The sequence below is a fragment of the Crocodylus siamensis genome, chromosome 1 (assembly GCF_052110815.1).
Source record: "Crocodylus siamensis isolate JL-2025a chromosome 1, ASM5211081v1, whole genome shotgun sequence".
Lineage (NCBI taxonomy): Eukaryota > Metazoa > Chordata > Crocodylia > Crocodylidae > Crocodylus > Crocodylus siamensis.
Genome location: NC_143395.1, coordinates 134,481,192 through 134,504,936, shown reverse-complemented (window position 1 = coordinate 134,504,936; position 23,745 = coordinate 134,481,192). Strand labels below are relative to the sequence as shown.

General features: G+C 45.9%; 1 long non-coding RNA gene across 1 annotated transcript in view; it reads right to left on the bottom strand.

The window, feature by feature from the left end:
- LOC149873357 (uncharacterized) overlaps positions 1-22,795 on the bottom strand; it is a 28,155-nt gene extending 5,360 nt beyond the window's left edge. The window contains exons 1-2 of the long non-coding RNA XR_016439858.1: positions 22,524-22,795; positions 20,651-20,728 (exon numbers count right to left, since the gene is read on the bottom strand). This is a non-coding gene — a long non-coding RNA (uncharacterized LOC149873357). The remainder of the gene's footprint in view (positions 1-20,650; positions 20,729-22,523) is intronic.
- Positions 22,796-23,745: the final 950 nt, after the last annotated feature.

The window sequence follows — 23,745 nt, the reverse complement described above, 5'->3', positions numbered from 1 at the left end:
AGGGGGCTGGACCCAATGATCTTCTAAGGTTCCTTCCAGCCTTACAATCTATGAATCTATGAATCCTAGGGGACATGACTCCAGATGTGCAATGACAGGCTGAAGAAAATACCTGACAGTGAAAAAATGGACATTCCAATTGCCAAGTCCTTACTACGAGGGGCTGACGAACCATGGCAAAGGTGGCATTGTCTCAACTGCCTATGTACCGCAGTTGGATGCTCCAAGGAACTAATGAAGAAGTGGGGCTATTGGTTCAACCACCTGTGACTGTGGCACAGAGCCTCAGACTATGCAACATCTGCTGCAATGCCCACTGCTTGAAGTCACATGTACAATGAAAGCTCTTATAAAATACAGTTAGCACATCCTCTGCCCTTCTCTGTGTGGCCAGATCAGACCCCATGTGCCAGATCTGGCCCATCAGTCAGATCTGGCCTGGGGATGGACCAGACAGTGACCATCTGGCCCAGGGGGGAAAAAGGTTGAGCACTGCTGTTTTAAGCAAGTTAAGTACTAAGTTCCTATTGGAAGTCAACGGAACTTGAATATCCAGTTCTCTCAGGTACTCTTGAAAATCAAATTGAAATTATTCTGCGAAAGAAATGGGATTCTTATACTGACACATTTTATCAACAAGACAAAAATGGCATACCAAGCCATTAAAAATATTAACAAATATAATGGGGAAGAGCTAGACTGGGAATTCTTCGGTCACCTCACAGAGGTAGTTAGGTCAAAGGACGTGGTCATCATGGGTGACCTGAACTTTTCAGACATCTTCTGGGAAGAGCAGTCAGGCAGGTCTGACCGCTCATGTAGGTTCCTAGCTGAGATACAGGATCTCCATCTAACTCAGGAGGTACACAGCCCCACCAGGGGAGACACCTTGTTGGATCTAGTCCTGACTACGGGCGATGACCTGGTGAGGGGTCTGCGGGTGTTCGACCACCTGGGTGACAGTGATCATTGCCTGCTGGAATTCACCATACAGCACAAGGTAGCAAAGGTCTGCAGCAAGGCAGCAGCCCTGGACTTCAGGAGGGCGGACTTCAATGAGGTAAAGAGAATAGTCAGGGAGGCACTGAGGTCCTGGAGGGGAGAGGAGTCAAGTGTCCAAGAAGAGTGGTCGTTCCTTAAGGAGATGATCCTCTAGGCCCGAAGGGAGGTAATCCCAACATGAATCAAAGGAAGCAGGAGGATGCAAAAGCCCCCACAGCTCACCAGAAGCATCCGAGAATGTCTCCTAGCTAAAAGGGAGGTGTACACCCAATGGAAAGGAGGGATCATCACCAGGGAGGATTATACTGCAGTTGCTTAGGGATGCAGGGGGGCAGTCAGGAAGGCCAAGGCAGAGATGGAACTGGGACTAGCTTCCCAGATCAAGGACAAAAAAAAGTCCTTTTTTAAATACATAGGGGGCAAAAAGAAAGTACCAGGTAATGTAGGGACTCTGCAAGACACTCTAGGAAATCTGGTCATCACACAAGATGACAAAGCTAACCTTTTTAACAATTTCTTTGCCTACATTTTGCTGAGCAGGGACTGGGTCACCCCCCCCCCACCAGGACACCCACAGGTCCCAGGGGAGGCACACCCAGGCCTACGGTCAGTGAGGACCTAGTCAGGGAACTTCTGGAGGGACTGGACATATTTAAATCAGCTGGTCCTGATGATCTCCACCCAGAGTGCTGAGGGAATTAGCAGAGGTAATTGGCATGGCTTTACGAGCACTCATGGTGCTCTGCCATGGTGCCAGAGGACTGGAAAAGGACCAACGTGGTTCCCATTTTCAAAAAAGGGAGGAAGGAGGACCCAGGAAACTATAGGCCAGTTAGTCTTACCTCAATCCTGGGTAAGCTTGTTGAGAGAATTTATCCTGGTGTATGTCTTTGAGGGGCCAGCAGGGGAGATTATGCTTAGGGGCAATCAACATGGGGTCATTAGAGGCAGGTCCTGTCAGATGAACCTGGTGGCCTTCTATGACCAGGTCACAAAATCCTTAGACGCAGATGTAGCAGTGGACATAGTCTTTCTGGACATTAGGAAGGCCTTCAACATGGTCTCTCACCCCATTTTCATTAAAAAACTAGGGGACTGTGGTGTTGACACCTACACAGTCAAATGGGTTGCCAACTAGCTGGAGGGCCGCACCCAGAGGGTGGTGGTGAACGAGTCTTATTCGACCTGGAGGGATGCGGGCAGTGGGGTTCCGCAGGGCTCAGTCCTTGGGCCCGCACTGTTCAACATCTTCATCAGGGACTTGGACAAGGGGGTAAAAGCACCCTGTTCAAATTTGCAGATGACACTAAGATGTGGAGGGGAAGTGAGCACACTAGAAGGGAGGGATAGGCTGCAATCGGGCCTAGACAGGTTACAGGGGTGGGCGGATGAGAACAGGATGGCTTTCAACACCAACAAGTGCAAGGTAATGCACCTGGGGGGAAGAACCAGCAGCATACCTACAGGCTGGGGAACTCCCTTCTCACCAGTGCAGAGGCAGAAAAGGATCTTGGAGTCATCATTGATGCCAAGATGAACATGGGTCAGAAGTGTGGGGATGCAGTCAGGAAGGCCAACCACACCTTGTCATGCATCCACAGATGCATCTCAAGCAGGTCCAAGGAGGTGATCCTCCCCCTCTATGCAACACTGGTCGGGCTGCAGCTGGAGTACTTTATCCAGTTCTGGGTGCTGCACTTCAAGAGGGATGTGGACAACACGGAGAGGGTCCAGAGGAGGGCCACTCGCACGATGAGAGGGCAGCAGGGCAGGCCCTATGAGAAGAGGCTACGGGACCTGAACCTGTTCAGCCTCCACAAGAGAAGGCTGAGGGGGGATCTAGTGGCTGTTTACAAACTAGTCAGGGGGGACCAGCAGGCACTGGGGGAGTCCCTGTTCCCCCGAACGCTACCAGGAGTGACTAGAAATAATGGTCACAAGCTGGCAGAGGGTAGATTCAGGCTAGACATCAGGAGGTGCTACTTCACTGTCAGGGTGGCTAGGATCTGGAACCAGCTTCCAAGAGAAGTGGTGCTGGCTCCTACCCTGGGGGTCTTTAAGAGGAGGCTAGATGAACACCTTGCTGGGGTCGTTTGACCCCAGTACTCTTTCCTGCCATGGCAGGGGGTTGGACTTGGCGATCTGCTCAGGTCCCTTCTTACCCTACCAACTATGAAACTATGAAATGTTTCCAAGCTGTGCTTTGTTATGTGTTTTTAAGGGGAACAAAAGCTGCACAGCTTATATACATTAAAGGTACTGTTGAGCAATATGTAGTCACAGGAATATGTATGCTTCTCTGAAAACACTCTAGGATGGGTGGGGGTAGGTTACTTTTTCGGGCTGCAAGATAAATTAACACATCCCAGGTCAGAGGCAGGCAAGAGGGCAGGTGCAAGGACCTGGCCACCATCACCATGGCTTGTCTCTGTGCTGGCATGGGGAGTATGTCTGCAGCTGAATCCTCCTGCTATTGAATACCACCAAGCCCCACATCTGTGGGATGGTCCCAATGTTTCCATGGGCTGTAGGTTGCCAAGTCCTGCTTGAGGATTCAATTAGTAAGCTTTACTGCATTTATAAAAATCAGTGGTCTTTTTAAGACTCTTCTGTCACTGCCTTGTCCTTTCTTTGTTTTTTCTTAGGAAAAGAGTTCTTATCCCAGTATTTTAATGACAAATATAAAAAAAAAATACAGTTCTTATAGGACACATACCCAGCAAATTTGTATTTACAAGCTGTTGGCCTCATTGCTTGAGTATTTCATTACAGTTTTGTTACATAAGTACTTTCCTTTGTCCGTCTTCATAGGCTTTATGTTGAGGATTCTTTTGCACATATGTGTATCCATCTGCCCAACCACATCCTAAGGGACCCAGCGAGAGTGAGAGTGAGCGAGAAAAAAAGACTGTTTTATGTCTGTGTAAGCAGTTGTTCCACATCTACTCTTCTCTGCACCACAGTGTAACTAAAAACCTATTAATTTACGTTTTAAACTATGTATTTCAAACCATATTCATTAGGAATGTATCTCCCCCCTCCTCTTTTGACCACATTTTTACAGGGCTATTGAAGCTTGAGCACTGAGTTCCATTTTTGGCAGGTCATCCTCCCTTCGAGGTCCGGCTAGTATACACATATGGGTTCTGTTTTGCTGATCCATGCAAATTCAGTAGGGATGTTCATGAAAGGACAGATGAGCCCTGATGTTGTAGAGTCCATACTCCATTTAGAAGCTTAAAGATGACAAAAATGTGTAAAGATGAAATTGGTCCAAAAATATTTTAAAGAGCAAGTCATAAATTGTTTTTCCCCCTCCATTCTCCTCCTACCCCTCCCCCCCAAAAAAGAAGTTTCCAGTAAAAGCTAAATTTATCTCTACAAACTGGCTCTGTCCTTTTCATATTATAGTCCTGTTGAATGCTTCACTGCTAAGAAGGGCCCTTACTGTTTGTGTCAGATTGAATCTATTTCTGGGTTGTGCATTTTGAATTAGCAATATAAAATCACTGTAGCAGGGCTTCTACCCTGTTACTAGAGGGGAAAGTGGTCTAGGGGCTCATCGTTATCCCTTCTTCTGCCAGTTCATCCCTTCTCTTTGTAATATTCCTTCCTCTAGTTTCTTTTTCCTTTGCCTCCTCCCCAACTTGTCTTCCTCTTCTTTTACTTATGCTTCCTGTGTGTTGCCAAACTCATAGGCAGAAAAACCTGAAACAAGATGGCCATTGGGTTTAGGTGCAGTTGGTGCCTGATGGCCCAGGGGGCAGAAATGGGGGGCTTGGTAACCCAGAACACATTTTCTAAGCCCAAACCTCAGACCAGAAAAGGGAGGCTGGCCAGAGGAGCTACAGGGGAAGTGAGTGGGACCCCTGATGGAAGGATTCAGAGGCTAAACCCAGACCATGAAGGGAGGACTGTAAGCAGCAGACAAGGTGAAGGAATCCCAAGAGTGTGCACTGAGAGCAAGCTAAGTACCTCAAGCCTTTTCTGTTTTTCTTTTTCTTGGAGCATGCCTGTGCAGAGTGAGGCAAACCCCAGGTGGAATATTTCTTTGAGCCAGGACTGGTGCCTGTGTTTTGTGGCTTTCATTTATCCAGTGACCTGGATTGTTCCTGTATGGGAGGTGGAGACCACTGATAGGGGTGCTTGGAGACACCCTGATTTTCAGAGAGGATGTAAGATAAAGACTAGGGGTACGTTCAGAGTCCAAGAGGGGCAAAGCCTGCCAGGGATTGAAAGGCAGGAGTGGAATGTGGGAAATAGGATCTGTGGCCCCAGCTGCCTGTGAAGGAGTCTCATGGGGCCAAGGACCTGGAGCCTGAGGTCATGAAGGTGTGACCACAGCTGAACCAAAAACTTGTGGTCCTGAACAGTGGGCTCCAAGCTAGGAGGCACAGCCCAAGTAAAAGTGGGACAAGGCCAGGAGAGCCATAGTCCATACAAGTGTCTTCTTTCCCAAAGCTCTCTTCACCGTTTGGGCAGCCTCCCCTATCTAGTTATTACATCAAGATGTGGCAGGTGAGAATATAAGAAAAGTGAACAAGGGTGCTAGTGGGAAGAGCTCCTAAAAGTGGATGCACTGTGTTGGCACCAGTGGGCAGCCACATTTGCCACTACTGATGTAGTGACTTGCAGTCTGCATATACTCCTTACCTGTAGGGGTAGCTATATTGGAGGTGGTATTTATTAGACATTTGAAAACAGGGAAGTATTCAATTTGGATTCAGATTCAGCTGATTTGGAGGACAGTGACTTGATTCGGAGATTTGGATCACTGTCCTGAATCAATTTGGCCGAATCAGCTTCGGAAGACTTGGTGCTGATTTGAAGAGATTCAGTGATTCAGATTGCCTGAGGAGAAGCAGGCACAGCTGGGAGTCTGCAGGCTCTCCCATAGTTCCTCCGGCAATGCCTGCCTCTCCTCTGGTGGGGGGAGCCACGGGAGAAGCCCCCATTGCTGCCTTGCTTGGCCCCATCCCCTGCCCAGCCCAAGCCTAGTCCCAGCACTTAAAAAAAAAAAGTCCCATACTCACTGGCTGCAGCAGCAGTGATTGGGGCCTCTGGGCACTTGTGGCAGAGCCCCCCCCATGCAGTGCAGGGTAATGGGGGGCAGCAGAGATTGCCCCCCCGCTTGGCACCCGTGTGGTAGCATCCCCAAAGCGCAGGTGCAGCATGGATTACATGCTGCCTGGGAGCTGGGACCACTGGGCCTGAGTGGTGCTGAGTTCCAGCTGACATGTGGAGCTTCCCCAGCTTCCAGACAGCATGCAGTGCTCTGCTGAGCCATGCTGCACCTGCACGAGGCAACAGCTGCTGCGCAGGTGCCAGGTGGTGGTGGGGTGATCCTTGCTGCGCCATGCTGCGTGGGGCGGCTCTGCTATGAGTGCTCAGAGGCGCCAATTGCTGCTCCTGCAGCTGGTGACTGTGAAGCTTTAAAAAAAAAAGAAGAAAAAAAGCCCCACACTCACCAGCTCTGGCAGCAGTGACCAGGGGCCTCTGAGGGCTTGTGGCAAAGCTCCCTCCATGCAGTACAGGGCAGCAGCGGGCAGTGGGGATCATCCCCACTTGATCTTTGTGGGAGCTGTCCTATGGTGCATGTGCAGTGCGGCTCAGCAGGGCACTGCACACTGCCTGGGAGCTGGGGCAGTTCCACGTGTCAGCCAAAGCATGGCAGTACTCCGCCCCAGTGGCCCCAGCTCCCAGGCAGCACTGCCACACCTGCATCCCACCGCCTCTCCCCCCTCCCCAAGTAATGCACCCCTTGTCCTGGATGGGCAGTTTGTCCCTACCCCAGCCCCAATCCCTCCCTCCCCCATGTCTCTTCCCTCTTCCCTCCCCCAACCCCAACAGACTTACCAGCTGGAGGCAGCTATCAGCTGCCTGTTCAGTTTATAGCTGAATCTCTGAATCAGCTGAAGCTTTTCTGAATTGATTCAGATTTTTCAAATCAATTCAAAGTTTTTACTTGATCTCCCGATTTGATTCAAATTTGGAGAGTCGTTCACTGAATTGGGTCAAATCTCCTCCAAATCAAATCAGCTACCGAAGCTTTGCACAGCTCTAGTATTTATTTGTGTGGAATTTAGCTTTAAAATCCAGCCATGAATCCATTAAGACAGTACCAATGAAAGTTGCCCAAGATTATATGACTATACAAAGTGTAAATATGATGCAATTCCACTTGAGGGCCAAATATTTCTAACTGTATTCTGACTAAGCATTTTGGTGATGTCACAGTGATATGTCACCAGTTCCAAAGAATGCATAATAAGGAGCCTATCCCTGGAACAGGCACATGAAAAAATCCTTAAGTATATTCAGTTCAATGGATGAGGGAGGTGAAATATTAATATAACAATGACCAGGTACCATGTGAAAGCAGAGGGGAAGGCAAGGTAGTTTTGCAAAATAAGGAATGACAGGCATTTGGAACAGTAAAATAATGACAATTTAATTTTCCCCTTCCCTTAAAATGCCAAGCAGTCCTGTTCAGCAATAGTATTTGGATCTGTTCAACAGTGTGGGTGTCTACATGTGCATTTATGCCATTTTAAATTTACTGTGTAGTAAGTTACTGTGCGGTAAGCAGGAATAGGCTGGCATCTACACATGGAGGTGTTAAGGCACATTAACACTGTGTGTGGACTGACTCGGGACTAAAGTTAGTCCACACATGCAGTGTTACTGTGCAGTAAAGCATCTACATGTGCATTACTGTGCAGTAATTAATTGGGTGTAAATTTACACTTAAGTCAGTATAGGTTGCCATATTTACTGCCCAATACAAGCATGCATGTGTAGATGTGTGCCCATACTGTGCAGTAGACACGCCCAGTCAGAACTATTATTTTCATAAAAGAAGGTAAGCTGTAAGTTCTATGGCATAAAATCGTGTTGAAAGGAAGCTTCCACAGAAGAAAAAAGGCTTGGAAAAATAACAGCTATACTTAAAACCTGTATGTATGGATACAACTTGTAATCCATTTAATATAACCTGTAGATGTATTATTATTGCCTTTTTGCTTCTGATCTCTCTAATCCTTTCACTAGGAAGTATTTTTAATAAAGGAATGATAGTTAACATCAACAAAAAGGGGTTTTTTAATGAAAAAATAAAAAATATATATTTGTGATAGTAACAAGCAATTCCAGCCCTTTGATGATGTGTCAGTTTACTACTTGAATGGGAAAGGGCCTGTCATTAGATATACCAATGGCATCTTGATCATGCAAACACTTACGTATAAGAATACAGATGAAGCCCTCCCTTATACTTCCCTAAGGGCACAGGACAGCATTAAGGAAACAGGCAGTAAGAGCTCCATGGCCAGGCTCCTTGAAGTTAAAGAAGAATTTTTTGACAGAACCTTTTTTTCATCAGGAAATGTCAGTTTGTCAAAATCAGTATGTTCATGGGAAAGGGCTGTTTTCAGCACATTTTTCAATGGAAAAAACCCCTTCAGATACAAAGTGTATTTGATGACGTGGAAATGAAAAAAATAGTTTTCCAGTCCAAAATAGCACTCTGTTTGGAAATGCAGGATAATTATAGTAACAATAGTTTTAAACAAGATTGAAATTAAAAGGAAATGAAGCCATTGACCCAAGCCATTTATTCCATACTTTTGTTTGTTGAAATTGCTCATATCCAACTCCCAGTTCTCATCTGAGATGGGAAAACTATATCCTACCCAGATTTTCAGTGCTCCCTTTACAGTTTAGAACCTTAAAATTGTCTCAGTCAAGTTAAAATATGTACTATTTCAAGACACATTTTCAGCATTTGAGGGCCTTCGTGTGTTAGTGAAACTCCATTGATATCAGCATGATCATACATTAACATTTTAACTATTGTAGTGTGTAGCTGGATCCGTTTTTTTCATTAAGTGATGTTCATATCCTAAAAAAATGGTGTGGTAGTTTGGTTTATCCCTCAGTTAACCTCCTATAGTTACGACTACTATAGAAACAGAAAAGTGCAGTTGGAAGATTAAATACATAGTTAGGTAGTAACACAGTTACTGGACTAAATTTAAAGTTCTACCAGAGTCCCATTTTTCATTCATCTTGAAAGAGCCATATTTTGGACTGCTGAAGAGGCCAGTCTTTATGTTCTAATCTAACATTGCCAAGTAGGGAAAATGCATCTTTTTTCTGCATTGTATATTTCACTAGCTGTATGGTAGTAGAAGACATCGTTTGATAGGTCTGGATTGAGGAAAATAAGGCTAGACTTTTCCTGGTGTAAACGGGCAGATGGAAAAGTAAAGATTTTGGGCAAAATTCTTATTGACTTTATGTGCCAAATGGCCTTTACCCAGCCACATAACTTCCATATTGGCACTTACACACACTTATCAATGCTGTTCTACATGAAACATTGACACAAAAGAGCCTATATGGCTACTGAGTATGCACAGGAGGCTGTGCTCTGGCCAGATGGGTCCACAGCTATGTATGCCCATAATTGAGCATAAGTCCTGAACTTTTGTCTAGGAGAGAAGGAGGGGATGATTTATCCCTTCACAACCTTTTAAAATGTTTTAGCCTAATAGTCTGGTAATTCGGGCACCTGCCCCACATGCAAGGGATTAGGGTTCTATCCTTTTCTTATACAGGGGTGTAGCGGAATGCCGGGCTAGCGATTCCGGCACCGCTTGGGGAGCCGCGGGCTTTACGGAGCGGGCGAGCGCGCGGCTTGTGGGGCAGGATTGGAGGTAGCTTTATGACCGCCTTCGAGGTTCGCCGAGTTGGCGCAAATAGACGACTTAGAGTAAGTTGTTAGTTTTCTCATAATAAGTTTGTAGGATGTCTGTTGGTTCACGGGGTTCTGGACTAAGCCCTTGCGTTCTAACCCGATGGGCTAGGTGCGGCTGCCAAATCCTTGAGTCCCAGAACTGGTTAACAGCTCATTGAGATAGGGTGTTAGTGGTAGAAGTTATTACGGAGTAAATATAAGGTAAAGTAAAAATTTGTTTTATTCACTCACCTGGCCTCACCCTCTTACGAATAAGAGGGGAGACTGGCTGGAATGAAGTTGCAGTAAATATAAGTATAGAAAGCATAGATATGCTGTCTAACTATGAAGAGAGGCAGTTAAAAGGTGGAGTCTCCGATGTTTCTTCAGTTACAGTATGCTGGATACAAAGGGGGTCTATTTGCCCACAGGGTTTACTAGCGAGCCCTTGCTTTCTACCCCTTGCAGGATAGGTGCGGCTACTCACTAGTTAGTCCTAGGGCTGGTCAACAGCTCATGAACAGGATGATAGATAACAAAACTGTAACGCGGTGAATCACTGTCGATTGTCAGATTTTTGAGGCCTTGGTTTTCGCTGGGATACGCCCAGGCAGGGAGGCTGAGGACTGGCTACTGGGTGATCAAGCCTGAAGGGTCGTTCAGTCGTCGTCTCTGCTACTTCTTGCCTCTATGCCTCTTTATAGATGTTGGTTGGACTGCCTCTGTGACACTAACTATGATATAAGCTAAGCTATACAGAGATAGGATAGTTTTCTTTTACATAATAGTTACTAGGTAGATTTTCTACATAAGTTTCATTTCTGCAGGAATGACACTTATAGATAAGAAATGAAACTTACAAAATACGCATGTGTAGCTTAATACAAGCATGGGAAAATATAAAGCTTTCATTTTGATTAGAAGTTAAAACTACAAGGTTACATAAATATGAGAGTGCCGCGCGGCAGTTATAAAGAAATAAAATAAGACATTTACAAGAGGGAGGTTCAAGCTGAATCTCTTCTATTGTTTCCAGAGTGGTGCTATAACCACCAGGCCACAAGTCAGGCAGGAAAGTTGGGCAAGTGCCATTTGGGTGAGTACACTCAAATAGGATTCTGCACTTGCATTGCTTATCTGATGCATTACTATTTTCTTGTTGTGAAAATTAGAAGGATTTGCATACATTTCTGGTTCATAATAGTAGCAGCAAGATATGCCTAACTATAAAGTACTTTTAAGAAAGGCCATGCTGAAGAAAGCATGAAAAAAATTAGGTGCTGATTGATCATTATATCCTGATTACTGCTAATCTGTAGAAGGTTGTAGGATATATAGATTCAAAGCTACATGAATAATGGAGCTTTCAGTGGCTGAACCAGAAGATTAAAAAATAAATAAAATAAAAAAAAGTTCAGGTTTAACTAAATCAAAATAAAACAAAAAAACCCACAAAACAATCTTTATTTTAGCAAATTAAAAAAGGAGAGATAATTTGACACATTTAATTTGACCTGAAATAAAATGTATTGTTTCAGTTTTTCAATACTTTTCCTTTAATATTAAGTAATTTAAAATAAATAATGCTATTTCAAAATAAAAGATAGGTTTTGTTCTGAAAACATCAAACTGAAATATTTTAGCATTCTGAAAACAAAACATTTAATTCCAACATTATAGAAATTTACCTTTCCCCAAAACTATTTGCCAAATTCAAGCCAAATACATAATTAGTTTCAGTCAAATTCAGATAAATTCTCCATCTGCCCAAAAATAAATACATAAATAAATAAAGACTAGGCCTGCATAGATGAACTGAAAACCCAATACCAGCCCGAAGGAAACAAATGGATTATGGAAATTTTAGCTACCTCAATAGAATTGGTCCTGGCCACTGGCAGATGCTGGATTCCAGATTTCTTTCATAAATTACCTGATCTAACATGGTAATAACCTCTTCTGAACTAATTTCTTTTGGAGTGTTAAATTTGAACTACCAGACTGTTCCATTTCAATACTGTGCAGCATTTACTTTTCCTTTTTATTTATTCAGAAATCAGCTCATCTAAGCATTTGATCTGTTTTCCAGGCAACTTAACTTAGAGGAAGGCCTGCTTATTGGCATTAGTGAAGCTACATGGCATTGGAAATGATGGAACTGGAACTGCAGCTTTGTTAGCGGTACCTGAATCTCACCACTGAATTTGAAGATATATTTAATGAGTGAAGAAAACAGTATTTTGTGAAGTGCCATCATATGCAGCAATACTTTCAGCTGGCAGAAATAGACACAGTGTGATGAAAACAAACCACTCCATCAAACTACCCCAAACCACAAAAAGGATCAGCTTCAGACAGAAAAGCCTGAAACTTAAAACCTGAAACAGCAATATAAATGGTCTGAAAAAGACAGGGCACATAAAACAAACATCTTTCATTTTCAAAGAAGTTCATGGTTTTGGACAGCTTAACATGCCTCAGCTCTTTTCTGGAAGTCAAGGGTTAGAGGAGCCAATGAAGAGGGTGAAGAAGAACAGAAGCTATTATAAATATAATGAAGGTTCTTTGATCAAAACATTGTATATCTTACAGAATTAAACTCGTGGTTTTTGTCCTTTGCCTACTGTTTGCATTTTTCCCCCAGTGCAATTACTAAATTCCTATTTTTAAGACACTAAAATGCTTTCTCTCTGTTTTTCCCATTCTATGATGCAAAATTGTTTTACTTTCCACAGGCACTTTGTGCATCCTATGCATCATTTTCCACTGTGACTTTTTAATAAGCAACTTTTTGAAGTCCTCTGACTTTTTGAAGCCCCTTTTAGATTTGATTTCTTAGGACACTAACATTTCCAGATGTCAGAGGTTTTAAATCATATAGTGATCTGATTGATGTTTTCATAGCAATTTAGAAATGATGATATAATATGTAGAGAAAAATACATGATGGCACATGGCTATATAAAGATTTTATTAGCATTAGATTGTGCTGGCTACAGTATGCACATGTGGTGAAGTCATGAGTGTGTTGTTATCACTATTTCTTATGTAGATAGTGCCAAGAATGTGCTCAGTAGCACCTTGTTATAAGTACAGTAAAACCCTTTTACAACACACACAATCATGTATTTACATTATATCCTGTTTTAGAGACATTTCAGAGCACATGGTAAAGTTTTAAATTTGTATTGGTTTTTCTTCTTAACATCCTTCCTCTATAGTTTTTTTTTTTACCAAGTTCAAAGTTCAATTTTAACCTTCAGTAGCCTGCCAGGGGTCTCCATGGTTCCTTCCCTCTCTCCTAGGCTGGGAATCCTAGACATCCAATGGGATGCAGCAAGCATTTCTAGCTCTTAAATCTATTGCTGGTCCAGAACTGAATGTACTGAACCTCAGAGCAGAATGTAATTTTAATTCCCCACTTGCAGGTAAAACAATGCAAGCAGGGGCTGAGATGTTTTGCTATGTCTCTGGAGACATGGGTGGAAGTTTTGCTCTTCATTCATACTAAAGGCTGTTTCCAGTTAACTTTGCTATTGATAGCAGTAAATGTGCATGCTAGTTATATCACACCTTTGTGGGATGTTAGCTTTATGATCCCTCTAGTCTCAGGAAGGCCATGACTGGCTTTCAGCTAATCTGGAAAGATGGGACACTGGTTCGTTCAGAACTACTTGTCCTTTGATATGCATAACAGAAAATAAATCTGTATTCCACTGCATAAGGTTCTGCATATTCTTTCCAGAACATCTGCTATTTATATGGCTAAATGGTTCTTAGAACCATGTTCAAGAACAGCCAGCATGGATTTGCCAAGAGCAGGTCATGACTGACCAACTTTATTTCCTTCTGTGATAAGGTGACAGACCCTATGAGTGGGAGGACAGAAATGGATGTGATATACCTTGACTTCAGCAAGGTTTTTGACACTGCCATCCACAACATTATCATTCAAAAGCTAAGGAACTACAAATTAGATGAAAGTATTGTAAAGTTGATACATTTTGCTCGATAAGTAATCATCAATAACTCAATTTCACCCCACAAAAAAACAAAACAAAACAAAGAACTGAACAGCATACCATATTGTATTAACAGTAGGGCGATGCAAAGCTTCAGGTGGTAATTCGATTCAGAGGCGATTCGGCCCAATTCAGTGGCCAAATCTCTGAATCTAAATTGAATCAGGGGATGAATTAAAAGGTCTGAATTGATTCAAAGCTCTCCAAATCTTCAGAAAAGATTCAGAGTGCGTTGATGATTCGGGCAGTCCCTGGTGGCTGCAGCAGGGAGCTGCAGCCAGATTTGGAGCTGGTAAATAGGGGTGCAGGGCTGGCGGGGCTGGAGGAGGGGACAGGGGACCATGTGGGGACCCCTGCCAACCCCCATCTCCTGCCTGCTTCCCCAGCCCCCCGCATGGCTGTCCTGCCTGCCCCAGGTCCCGGCATTTTTTTAAAAAGCCCCAGTGCTCACTGGGTGCTGCCGGGCGGGGGGGAGTGATACCTGCTGGCCCCCACTGCCCCACACTGCATAGGGGGCTCTGCATGAGCCACTTGACCTCCCCTTGCTCCCCTAGTTGTGCCATGGCTGCCCCACCCAGGCCAGCTCCAGATCTTTGAGAAAAAAATGTGGAGAAAACCCACAAAACTCTCCACTCCTGCAAGGGCCTCGGGGCTTTGCGGGGATCATGCACCCCCCCCCCCACATGGTGTAGGGCAGCAGGGGGCAGTGGGGCTCTCCCCCCACCTGGCAGGAGCGGTGAATGCAGGGTTTTTTTATTTATTTTTCTTAAAGGGCCAGAGCTGCGGTGGGCAGGGCAGCCATGGGGTGGGGGTTGGAATGGGGGGGTTGGGTGGGTCATGGCAGAGCCCCCCATGCAGTGTGGGGCAGTGGGGGGCAGCGGGGATTTCCCCCCTGCCCGGCAGCACCTGCTGAGTGTGGGCTTTTTTTCCCCAAGAGCCGGGAGCTGGGGTGGGCAAGGCAGCCATTGCTGGGCTGGTGGGGGGGATGGGCCTGGCTGATTCAGAGATTAAGTTATAAAACAGCTTGGCATGAAAGTCATTTGAAGAGATAAATTTAACTCCTTCTGACTAAAGGACATGGAGGGTATGTCTACACATGCAATTAATGTGGAACTTTAAACTTATTGGTTTCCAGGTACTTCTTCACATGTGCCTGGGATCACAGCATGTTGAGGCAGGTTGGAGCAGGCAGTGGGCCCTGGTTGTCACCCTGCCAGCCTGGGGCTGCTCCCCCAGCTCAGTGTGCTGCAGAGGGGCTGGCTGGGGTACAACAGTGCTTCAGTGTGGGCCTAGGTGGCAGGTAGCTCCTGCACTGAGGGACTCTTGTTCCCCAGCCAGGCAGGGCAGCATCTACACATGCACTGCTGCAAAGTAAAAAACTCTGAAGCAGGATAATACTGCAAAAGCTTTGTTATCTGGCACCCATGGGGAATGGGGGCTGCCGGATAACAGAATATGCCGGTTAATTGAGAGGCCCGAACAGGTGTCTTTGCCTGTTTGGACTGCTGCTTCTCCTACTGTGTCCAGGACATCACCGCCCTTCCTGCTGCATTGCCAACCCTCCTGCTGTATTGCCAACCCTCTCACAGGCCCTGAAGGCCCCAAGGGACAGGGAGGCGGGACCCGTGCAGCCTGCTATGCCCTGGGCTGTGGGGACTTGGTGAAACCAGAAGTGCCAGGTGGGCACTTCTGGTTTCGCTTTTACCTTACAAGACGGCACGCTGGTTAATAGAACATGCCGGCTTGTAAGGTGCCGGTTAAGGCAGCTCTTGCTGTACTTGCATTTATGTTAAATAGTCCTAGTATTTACAAATACTATTCTGTTGTGGAATAAATAAGTTTACTTCAGCCTAATATGGGCACGTTTAGATGCTGAGACATTTACTGCACAGCTAATTATTCTACTGTGTAGTAAACATCTCATGCAGATGCACCCAATGTATGCTAAATTAAACATAACCTAACCATGAGGTCATGAGCTATGCAGGGTCAACAGAACCTTCAATGCCTTCTGTTGAAGCTGGCCTACTTGGGACTCAAGAGGGAAAGTGTTATGTAAGTGGAAAGACAGCAAGCAAAAAAGACTGTATGGGACAACTCCATAAAGAAAACAGGAGGGAATTTCTGGCATTATCTGATTTCACTTTATGGGCCCAAATGGCAGTTGCTTAGTGATATAACTGCCATTTTTTGGTACTCACACACAGTTTGTGATCCTGTTGCACATGTAGCATGGACCTGCAAGCACCCACAATGCTGCAGAGGATGCATAGTAGGTTATGCTTTGGCTGGGCAGATATGTTCTTCTGTACAGGCCTGCCCTGAGAAAATATACGTCACAAAATTGTACATGGCAATAATCTGTGACTAGCAGGTGTTATATGAAGGAAGAGTACCCTTCCATGTTTAAACTCAATATTCTAGGGCATGGGTGTTAAACTCACATACCCCCCACAGGTTAGATCCAGACCCATCTCTAGTTACGGGGTGAGTGGTAGTGACAAGACTGCATGTACGTGAGACACTGACTGTGCAGTTGTTACTGTGCAGTCATTTAGTACTTGTATACACATGTACTAAATGACAGCACAGTAACCAGAGTTACTGTGCAGTAGCATCCCTGATCAGCTTTTTGGTGAAGCTGACTGCGTTGTAGCTCATTACTATCCCTCAGTAGCATCACATCCTTCTTCATTCCATGTGTTGACAAAACGGGCGGGGGTGTAGCTCTCTATGTGAAGGAAAGCTACATGTCCCTGCAAGCTGATGTTGGTGACCGGCATGGACAGCTAGAGACCCTCTGGGTAAAAATTCATGGGGAATACAGCACAGGGGACACAACGGTGGGAGTCTACTACAGACCTCCCACTCAAAATCCTGAGCTTGACCAGGAGTTTGCCTGGGAACTCACTGAAGCCACTTGCTCCAGGACCTTGGTTGTCATGGGTGACTTCAATTACCCGGACATCTCGTGGGAAGATCACTCAGCAAAATCCAAGCGGTCGCAAAGCTTTCTCTCATGCGTGGATGACCTCTACCTGACTCAAGAAGTCTATGAGCCAACGAGAGGCAAAGCGCTGCTCAACCTGGTACTGGCTATGGGGGTCAACCTAATCGGTGACCTAGTGATCAATGGGAAGCTGGGTGACAGCGACCATGAGCTGATCACCTTCACCATCCACCGTAAAGCTCGCAAGTCAGTCAGCAACACAGAAGTACTTGACTTCAGAAAAGCCGACTTTGACAAGCTCAAGAGGCTAGTCGGTCAGGCCCTCAGGGACCACGACCCCAGGGAGATGGGAGTTCGAGAAGAGTGGTTGCTTCTCAAGGAAGCGATCCTCAATGCACAAGCTAAATCTATTCCAACACGGAGGAAAGGCAGCAAGAAGGCACAGCAGCCCTCCTGGCTCTCCAGGGACCTAGCGGACCTCCTGCGGCTAAAAAGGAAAGCCTACAAAGGATGGAGGATGGGATTCACCTCCAAGGAGAATTATTCTGCACTGGTCCGGTCCTGCAGGGAGCAAACCAGGAAAGCCAAGGCTGCAACTGAACTCCAACTAGCTTCAAGCATCAAGGACAACAAAAAGTCCTTTTTCAGATATGTGGGGAGCCGGAAGAAAAGCAAGGGCAATGTTGGACCCCTGCTAAACCAGATGGGGCAACTGACGCCCAGGAAAAAGCCAACCTATTAAATAGGTACTTTGCATCAGTCTTTCATCAGTCCCATGGGACGCCCATGCCTGCTATGGGACAGGGAGATCCGGGTGATGGGGATCCCCTACCCTCCATAAATGCTGACCTCGTGAAGGAACACCTTGAGAAGCTAGATACCTTCAAGTCAGCTGGCCCTGACAATCTGCACCCCAGGGTACTCAAGGAGCTGGCGAGCGTCATAGCCCAGCCCCTGGCATAGATCTTTGAAAACTCCTGGTGCTCTGGTGTAGTGCCCGAAGACTGAAAGAAGGCCAATGTGGTGCCGATCTTCAAGAAAGGGAGGAGAGTGGATACGGCTAACTACAGGCCCATTAGCCTGACTTCTATCCTGGGGAAGATCTTAGAAAAGTTTATTAAGGAGGCCATCCTTGAGGGACTGGCCCAGGCTAACATCCTAAGGGATAGCCAGCACGGGTTTGTTGCGGGTAGGTCTTGTTTGACCAATCTCATTTCCTTCCATGACCAGGTGACCTATCACCTGGACAAGGGAGAAGAGATTGATGTCATATATCTTGACTTCAAAAAAGCTTTTGATCTGGTGTCCCATGATCACCTCTTGGCCAAACTGCCCAGTTGTGGCCTTGGCTCCACCACAATCCGCTGGCTGGGAAACTGGCTCCGTGGTCGGACCCAGAGGGTTGTGATTGATGGCAGTCACTCATCGTGGTGCCCTGTGACCAGTGGGGTCCCTCAAGGCTCTGTCCTGGGACCCATACTGTTCAACATCTTCATTAATGATGTGGACATTGGAGTCAGGAGTGGACTGGCCAAGTTTGCCGATGACACCAAACTTTGGGGCAAAGCATCCACGCCAGAAGATAGGCGGGCGATCCAGGCTGACCTGGACAAGCTCAGCAAATGGGCAGATGAGAACCTCATGGTGTTTAACACCGAAAAATGCAAGGTGCTCCACCTTGGGAGGAAAAACCTGCAGCTTCCTTATAGGCTCGGCAGTGCTACGTTGGATAGCACTATGGAAGAAAGAGACTTGGGGGTCATCATTGACCACAAGATGAACATGAGCCTGCAGTGCGATGCTGCAGCTAGTAAAGCGACCAAAACGCTGGCTTGCATCCACAGATGCTTCTCGAGCAAATCCCGGGACGTCATTCTCCCCTTGTACTTGGCCTTGGTGAGGCCGCAGCTGGAGTACTGCGTCCAGTTTTGGGCTCCACAATTCAAAAAGGATGTGGAGAAGCTTGAGAGAGTCCAGAAGAGAGCCACGCACATGATCAGAGGTCAGGAAAACAGATCTTACGATGATAGGCTGAGAGCCATGGGACTCTTTAGCCTGGAAAAATGTAGGCTCAGGGGTGATCTGATGGCCACCTATAAGTTTATCAGGGGTGACCACCAGGATCTGGGGGAATGTTTGTTCACCAGAGCGCCCCAAGGGATGAGGAGGTCGAATGGTCACAAACTCCTACAAGACCGTTTCAGGCTGGACATAAGGAAGAATTTCTTTATTGTCCAAGCCCCCAAGGTCTGGAACTGCCAGCGGAGGTGGTTCAAGCACCTATATTGAACACCTTCAAGAGTAAATTGGATGCTTATCTTGCTGGGATCCTATGACCCCAGCTGACTTTGGGCAGGGGGCTGGACTCGATGATCTCCCGAGGTCCCTTCCAGCCCTAATGTCTATGAAATCTATGATGCTACTATGCAGTAGTAACAAGCTACTACGCAGTAGTGATGAGTGACTGAGCAGTCAGTGTTTTGTGTAGATTTGGCTAGTGATGGGTTAACACTTGCTGGGGGCTAATTGCTTCCCCTCCTGCATCTGAAACCTGACCTGAGCTGGGCTCTGTACCCCAGAATTTAGCAGTGGTCCTGTAGTGATAGAAGCTAAAATTAAAAAATTCTCCTTAACAGGAGATGGAAGGGTTTAGAAATTGGAAGATGGTTTCTCCATTAGACAGCAGCTGAGTAGTTAGCTAGAGAGAGACCAAAGTTCTGCGGAGGTTGTCTGCTGCTCCACAATCAAGTTCACGGTTTAGTTCTTCTCATTCATGTATGCCTCTGTTCTCTAACCACTTGACCAGAGGTAAGGTATTATTCATTCCCTTCTCCAACACTCCTTCTAAAGCTGGCTCACTGGACAGCCAGGAGAAGGAGATATGTTGGGCTCAGCAGAAGAGACTAGAGGGTATGGGCATGTATAGATGAAACACGGACCCAAATTGAAGCAGTGGGTTTTAAAAAACACCGCTTCAGTTTAGGACTGATTAAACCCCCGTGTTGTGCACACACCCCACTGACTTACCTGCCTCTCTGGCGATGGGGAGGGGAGGAAGAGCTGCTGGTAGGTGGACTGGTCTGCAGGGGAGGAGGGGGATAGTTCTTCCCTCCTTGGCAGCTGCAGGCCCCTGCCCACAGGCATGTGGATTTGGTGGTCCTGGGGGGCACTGCGGCCACAGAGGGAAGCACTGGGCCCCTGTGCAGGTCAGACAGGTAGGCAGGCTCCAGGGGAAAAAGAAAAAAAAATCTCTCTGCTCCCTGCTTTTCTCGGGTAGAGCCTGCTTTTCCAGGCTGCTGCCAGGCTACCAGCAGGGCTTCCTGCAGAGCCCCTGAGCTGCACAGAGCCCAGTGCTTTGCTCCACGGATGTAGGGACAGCAAATTAAAACTCCTCAAAGGAGTTTTAGTTTGCTGGACCCCAAGTCATATAAAGCGCATTACACTGCCAAATTTCCTACAGTGGATGGAATTAATGCACAATACACCCCGAAGGCATGAAAACACTGACAGTATTAAAGCACTGCAAAAGCATTTAGCCCACTTTAAAGTGTTATGTACACACACCTCTCATTTTGTCTATACACGGCCTATGTGTTTCAAGAGAAGACTGTCCCCCTTGACATGAGTGGGTCCTGAGTTATAGATTGGACCTTTGCCATCAATGGAGCAGAACTTTCTTGTTGTTTTCTACCATATTTAATTGATGAATAGCCAATGCAAGGTATAGTAACTTAACTTGAAGAGGAAAGAAAAAGGAGCTGCACACTGAGAAAATAGAAGAGGTATGTGTCTTCCTGTGTGGTTCCAGATTGTAATTCTCAGGCTAAGATGTATAGCTTTTTCGTTGATTGTGGAGGTGATTTAGAAGTGGAATAGCATTTGGCCCTTTGTGTATTTGAACCCAATCTTAAAAACATAGCTACATTGCAAAAGGGGTACCTTTTTTTAGATCAAATCTCACTTTTGTAGTCATGAATACGTCACCGTCATTTGAAGGCTGCTTTTTGTCAAACTGGTCTGATAAAAAAGGATAGGGTGCCATAAATATATATGAAAATTACAAACTTGATTTTAAAATGTATTTAAGAAGATTCTATTTTGCATTGGCCAAAGTATTCTGATTTTAATGAACAACGACTAATATCTTTAGCAAACATGCATCAAAGATCAGTATATGCATTATCATGAGGCCACAAGGGATCACTGAGATTATCATGCATTCCCAAATTAATTATTGTTTTAACTACAGCATATTGTTCAGAAAGACACCCTATCTTTATTTGAAATTTGCTATCTTCACTGATAAAAATTCGTGTTTTATTTCTAGTATCATAGTATCATAGGGCTTAGGGTCAGAAGGGACATAAACAGATCAGGTCCGACCCCCCTACCCCAGGCAGGAACGGGTGCCGCAGTCATATCACCCCAGCCAAATATCTGTCCAGCCTCCTCTTGAAGACCCCCAAGGTAGGAGAGAGCACCACTCCCTTTGGGAGTCCATTCCCGAGCCTGGCAGCCCTAACTATAAAGTAATGTCTCCTGATGTCCAGTCTGAACCTTCTCTCTAACAATTTGTGGCCATTATTCCTAGTAAACCTGGGTGGTATCTGGGGGAACAGAGCCTCCCCCAGTTCCTGCTGGTCCCCCCTGGTGAGTTTGTAAATGGCCACCAGATCCCCTCTCAGCCTTCTCTTGTGGAGGCTGAATAGGTTCAGGCCCTCTTTGTAGGGCCTGACCCACTGCCCCCTGACCATGCGAGTGGCCCTCCTCTGGACCCTTTCAATGCTAGCCACATCCCTCTTGAAGTGTAGTGCCCAAAACTGGACACAGTACTCCAACAGTGGCCTGACCAATGCCGCATAGAGGGGAAGGATCACCTCCCTGGACCTACTTGTGATGCATCTGTAGATGCATGACAAGGTGCAGTTAGCCTTACTGACTGCTTGCTCGCAATAGTGGCTCATGTGTTACCAGATTTGCCCGCTACTTCGGGGTGTGCTCATTTATTAGGGCTAGGGTCTTGGTAATTTTATCAATATGCTGCTTGTGTTACTTGTGTTTCTATACGGAGCTGTATCTCTCCCTTCTGCAAACCCTTACCCCCAATGGAGCTATCTTGCAGGACTCAGTTCAGTGGGGCTGGGTTCCTCCAGTCCCCAAATTAGTCATACACACAAACACACACAGATTGACATGACATGCCTGACCTGGCCGGGTTGATCAGCATGGACAGGCTGACACCCTCATATGCCAAGAATCAGTTCATCAGAGCAACAATAAACTACAGTCAGACACAAGCACACAGTTAAACAGAATACCTCTGAATCTGGCTGGGTGTCCAGATGACACCCTCATGGGCCAGCATTCAGTTCATTAGGGCACGTCTGAGCCAAACTGGGTCAATCAGCCTGTACAAGCTGATCCCCTTATGTGTTTCAAACTCAGCACGTCCCAATCTTTTAGCCTCTTGATGAGCAGACCCCACAGTATTTCTGGGCTTCACAGGGATATTTAGCTTAGGTAAAAGGAGCATTACTGCAGAGCAAGTGGGGAAAGAGAAGTAAAGAAGGCAAAATATACCCAATTACCACCAGTTTGACTATAAAAGTTACTTATTGCTAAGTAGATGACATACATATTGACACTAGTAGTAACAGACATGCAAAGGAAAAACAAACACAAACAGTCACAGTATTCCCTGGTTTCACTAAGTATTTGGGGAAACTTAGCTCAAGCTTAACTAATACAGTTCAAGTTAAGAAATCTATGCTTAGAGAGAGAGAAGAGAAAAGAGAGAGAGCTGGGATCTCACCAGTCCAAGGCACTCGGGTTGCAAAGCTGACAGGTCAAAGTTCTCAGCATGATCCTTGAAGGGAGATGATCTGCCTCCTTCAGCCTCTCCAGAAGAAAATGGGTGGTGTCAACACACACACTGCTGCTTCTTTTACAGATTTTTATACCCCCAGTTCAGCTTCTTTCAAGCATTCTCAATAGTGTAAATCAAATTGTCTTTTCTATTGACAAGGGGTTATCTGATGGGAACATCTCAGGAACTTGATTGATACTCAGGAAACATCTACTCGGGAGCCAGCTTGACATTCCTATGGATAGCAAATATACTTGATGGGACATCGGCTGGTGTCTTCAGAAACAATAGAGTGCAGCATCAGGGTTTTGGATTTTTACTTGCTGTGAACAAGCCTCAGCTTAGCATGACTTTTCCAGATCTTACTATAGTTTTTTAACAGAATGAAGGCAATTATTGGAGTGTTCATAACCTGTTGTGGAGAGGACTTCCACCAGTCATCTTGGGAAAAGTATGACAACACTTGTGGTCAGGGCTCCAATGGGCTCATGCTGTGATGAACCCTGTACCATTGTTCAAATGTTGCCCATACCCCCTCGGACTCGGTCTGTTGCCTCAGCATTCCCTCACCCGGCAACCGAGTTTTAGCCAATTAAGTTTACATAGGCCTCCCATAGTGGGACTGGGGAATGTACGGCCCGAGATGCCTAGTAAACTTACTTTTGCTTAGAGGTGTGTGTGTGTGTGGCGGGGGGGGGGGGGGGGGGGGGGGGGGAAGTCCTTTGTAAATCCAGATTAGAGCTGGTCTGATAAATGCTGAGCTGGGTGTGGGGTTGATTAGCATTTGGAACACAGATTCCCCATCATGCAGTGCTCCCCTGCTTCGCTGATCCCAGAATTCACTGCCCTCTCTGCTTCAGGCTTTCTGTTCTCCATCTCTCATGTAAATGAATGGTCATCTGTTCCCATCTCAGATGCAAATGAGACCTAGGGCAGTTGTTTCACTTTTGTCACCCTTATCTGGAGGGTTTTAGGTGTGCCTCTCACTGCATCTTAATCAGTTTCTGTTTAGGTGTGGGGAGGGATTCTTTGTGAGTCAGACAGTCTGTGTCCTGTGTCAGGGTTCCCCAAGAACATGGAGCTGAGAGGTAACACATGTTCATCCTGGAGTCAGCAATGACTCCAAGATCCCTTTCTGCCATCGTGATGACAAGAAGGGCGTTCCCCA